The sequence below is a fragment of the Eulemur rufifrons genome, chromosome 24 (assembly GCF_041146395.1).
Source record: "Eulemur rufifrons isolate Redbay chromosome 24, OSU_ERuf_1, whole genome shotgun sequence".
Classification (NCBI taxonomy): domain Eukaryota; kingdom Metazoa; phylum Chordata; class Mammalia; order Primates; family Lemuridae; genus Eulemur; species Eulemur rufifrons.
Window position 1 is genome coordinate 10,072,761 of NC_091006.1, and position 4,712 is coordinate 10,077,472.

Here is a 4,712-nt window from a genome sequence, read left to right on the forward strand (position 1 = left end):
AGAATCATGGTGAAGCCGACGTGGCGCTGCCGAGGGTGGGCCAGGTGGGGGAGGGGCCGGGGGCCCTCTGTGGGACACCCACGGCCATCTATCATCTTGTCCCTCGTTCCCCGACCATCCTCCTTCCCAGACCGCCGCCCTTTAACACAGTCTGGATTTAATAAATTCATATGGGTGTTTAACTTAAAGTCAACAACTTCCCCTCCTCCTCGTGCCTTCCTTCCTCTGTCGCCTTGGAGAGCAGCTTGGGGTGGGGTGACTCTCCTGGGTGCAGGACGTGGAAAGGTGGGGACGGGGACCCTCTGTTGAGAGCAGTGCCTGCTGGGCCGGGCCTCTTCCTCCTTCTCCCCCACCAGCCCTCTGAGGGGACTTCCGTAACTGCCCCCATTTCTCAGATGCCTGGGGAAGCTGCTTGCGCTGAGCTTGCTGTCCCGGGCTGGCCGGCGGAGGCTCAGAGCCTCTGTGTGTCAGCTGCGTGTCCCCTAGCTGGCACCGCAGCCGGGCAAGGTTCACAGCCAGGCCTGGCCCCTGAGCAGAGGTGCCCACCACCCTTCCAGAAGGCCTCTTCAGTCGGCAGCCGAGCACCCTGGACGTGTGCCTTCACCTTCCTGGCCTTACACCCGCTCGTCCCAGGGCTGCAGGGGGTACCGGGGTGAAGCCTTAAAGTGCCTGAGTGGCACCTGGCTGTGGTGCTCTGTGGCTACTGGGTGTCATTAGTATCCCCAGGGCTGCCTGTACCGAGGACCCAACCAAATTCTCAGTACGTGGCACTTGTGCCTTCCCAGCCCAGGCCCTGGGTGCTGGGGCCGTTTGCCTACTTTGTAGGTGAGCTGAGGCCTCTGAGCTTTTCTGTCATCCTAGGGGTGGGGACCCCACACCCCCAGATTTTCTTTTTTGGGGTGTGGTCTCATCACTGCAGGGAGGGAAGTCCTGGGGCCGAGGACTGTGCCAGGTTCCTTCAGTCCCACCTGCCATCCGCCCTGCAGGGCCAGGCAGGGGATCCATGAGGTGCCAGGGAAATGCTGGGATGCACAGAGCTCATACCACACATACATAAACAGGGTACTGCAGTCTCCTATCCCTCAGGATCTGCTCCATTCCCTCTCCCGCTCTATATCATTCCATGGCTCCCCAGTGCCCTTGGAGAAACCCCAGGCTCTGCAGCGTCGCTTCTTTGATGGGCTCCTAAGAACCCAGGTGGGACAGGGGTAGTCAGACTCTCAAGGGGCATCACCTTGACTCACTAACCTCATCACCCAAGCTCCTCCTTCCACACAGCCCCACGCCCAAGCCTTTGGCAAGACCCATCAGCTGCATCCCGCAATTGCTTCAGAGTCTCAACTCTTCACTTCCACTGGGACCACCTGATCCAGGCCCTTGATCACCCTTTGGGGTCCCCACCCAGTGTCCTCCCTGGTCTCCTGTCCCAGTCCTGCCCCTCCCACCTCCCATTCACCCTCCACCCAGCAGTGAGAGGGAACTTCCTAGAGCACAAATCTGACCTTACCTGACCCCTGCTCAGAACCTCCCGTGGCTCCCCAGTGCCCTTGGGAGAAGAGCCCAGGCTGCTAACTGGGGAGCGGGGCCTTGGGGGGAAGCTGCTTAACCCCAGCAGCCAGCCTGGTCTCCCTGGCTCTAACTTGCTGTGGTTTTTTACCTCCCAGTTGGAGACCATGGCTGTTCCCTCCATCTGGCCTGTGCCCCAGGCATACAGCCCCTCTTTACCTGTCCCCATGCGTCCCTCCTCTAGGAAGCCCTCCTTGACCCCCAAGTCCTCTGGCCTCTCTCATAGCAGCCCTGCCCACTCTGTGTCGTCACTGGGGACAGGTCAGTCTCCACTGGACAGAGATCCATGAGGACATAGCCAAGGCTCTTGGTCACTGCCATGTCCCCGGCACAGGGCTGAGTGCTCCAGGACTGTTTGCTGACTGTGTGTTTGAATAATCCTGACACTGATTTTCATGGACACGCAGACACATGCAGAAATGTGGCCTTCACTGGGAAACTGGTGGAGAGAAACTGACATGCAGTCAACAAATGACCCTTCCCCTGGGTGTAGCCATGTGCCAGTGGGCTCTGTGTATGCAGCTGCGACCAAGGCAGTCCCAGGCCTGCCCTCATGGGCTTCACAGCCCAGCAGAAATCCTGGGTGCTGAGGATATCTGATGTGTCCCTTTAGTTACTCACACAGCAAACATTTTTGAGGCCTGCCGTTTGCAAGGGGCAGAGGGGGATCAGGTGGGCTTCTGGTCCTGTAACAGGAGCCACTATTTGTCGCTTCTTATTGTGAGGCAAGTTCTAGCCTAAGTGCTATATCTGTGGGTTGCTTCTTTCATTAAGTTTAACATTACTTCTTTCATTAAGTAATTAACATTACTCAATGTCCTCATTTATAGATCCATCACTCTGGCCTCATCCCCACCTCTTCCCTGTCAGTCACTCCACTCCAGCTTCCTTGGTGTTCCTTAAACATGCTGTGCCCACCTCAGGGCCTTTGCACTTGCTCTTCCCTGTGCCTTGAACACCCTCCCCCAGATATCCACACGGATCCCTCACCTCCTTCTCTCTGCCCACATGGCACCTACTCAGACCCTCCCTGAACTTCCTAACCTGAATGCCCTCCAAACTCAATCCACATGTCCTGCTTTATTCTTCTATAATACTGCCATCACCACATATATTTGCTTATCTATTTTCCATCTGGCTTCCTCACTTGGATTTTAGCTCTTTGATGGCAAGGGCTTTTTCTCTGTGGTGATCCTCATTCTGTCCCCAGCTTTTAGAGTGGTGCCTGACACCTCACAGCAGTGAGCAACATAGCAAGATCCCATCTCTACAAAAAACAGAAAACTTAGCTGGGCGTGGTGGCATGCACCTGTAGTCCCATCCACTCCAGAGGCTGAGGCAGGAGGATCGTTTAAACCCAGGAGTTCAAGGTTGCAGTGAGCTATGATGATGCCACTGCACTCTAGCTCACACAATAGAGGGAGACCTTGTCTCAAAAAAAAAAAGGGTCAACTATTAACATCTTATTTAATCCTTATGACCATCCTATTATTAAACCCACTTTATAGATGGGAAACTGAAGCTCAGAGAGATGAAGTCTGTTGCCTGAGGTCACACAGGTGGTGAGTGGGAGATCTAGGATTTGAACCCATGCAGTCTGATTCTGGAGTCACAACCTCTCTTGTGATGCTCTTGCAGTGTGCAGAGTACAGTTAGGAGGCTAAAGCCAACCTGCCACCTGTTTTTGCATGGTTTTTACATTTTTATTTTATTTTTAGAAAAATGGCCTCACTGTATGTCCCAGGCTGGTCTTGAACTCCTGGCTTTAAGTGATCCTCCCACCTCAGCCTCCAAGCACTAGGATTACAGGGCCGAGCACGGAACGCAGGTGTTTTTACATTTTTAAGTGGTTGGAAAAAAATCTAAAGAATATATTGTTTCATATGAAAATTATATAAAACCCAAATGTTGACACCCATGAAATGTTTTACTGAAACGTAGCCATACTTGTTATTTATGTACTGTCTTTGGCCGTTTTGGCAGTGGTAGAGGTGAGAGTTGAGACCGTCTGGCCCTCGAAGCTTCAAGCCTAACATGTTTGCTCTCTGGCCCTTTGCAGAAATTGCTCTGTCTTTTCCTCTCCCGCAGGAGTTCTCCAACTTGCACCTACATCCACATCGCCTGAAGGGCTGGGGGCCACACCTGGAGAACGGCTGTCATCCACTGTTCTGCCTCCCACGAGCAGGTACCAGGACTGAGTTGGTGAGTGCTCTGCCCTAGCACCCAGTATAGGTTGTGTCACACAGCAGGTGATCAAAAAGTGTACGCTGAATGAATCAATGGGTCCACATGGGCCATGGAGGAAGAAGTGGAACACCCAAATTTTACACAAGCAGACAAAGGAAGAACACCAGGCCCTGGCTCTGTGGTCCTCGGGTGCCTGGCATCCAAGTTGGAGCCTAATAAAGTCACCCAGTCGTTCTCAGCGACATGGGAGGCTTAGAAATGTGATCTAGCCAAATGGCTGCTCCTCTTTCAGCCTCAGTCTCTTCTGCGATAATCTTAATTCTATTATTATTATTATTATTTTTTGAGACAAAGTCTTACTCTGTTATCCTGGCTAGAGTGCTGTGGCCTCAGCCTAGCTCATAACAACCTTCAACTCCTGAGGGGCTCAAGCAGTCTTCCCGCCTCAGTCTTCCGTGTAGCTGAAACTACAGGTACACACCACCACGCCCAGCTAAGTTTTCTATTTTTTGTAGAGATTGGGTCTTGCTCTTGCTCAGGCTGGTCTCCAACTCCTGACCTCAGGCGATCCTCCCGCCTGGGCCTTTTAGTGCTAGGATTACAGGCGTGAACCACCGCACCGAGCCGACAATCCTAATTCTCAATAAACATTTATTTTTATGTTCCAGGAGGATACAAGGAACAAAACAGAAATCCTGAAGCTGACACTCTAGCTTTAAACGTCCACTAAGTATCTTTATCAGTTGAAGAAACTGAGATACCTTGGAGGTTTCATAAAAGATCACTATTATCCATGGCAGTTGTAGAATCCGGGCAATCTCACGGTCCTTCCAGCCCGAGAAACAGCAGGTTCAAGTCTCACTGGGAGACCAAGTGTGGAGAAGGCTCAGTTTCCCGGCTTGTCCAATGGGCGTGGCGTGAGCGGCCCTAAGCAGGCCTTAGTTGTCTGGTCCAGGGCA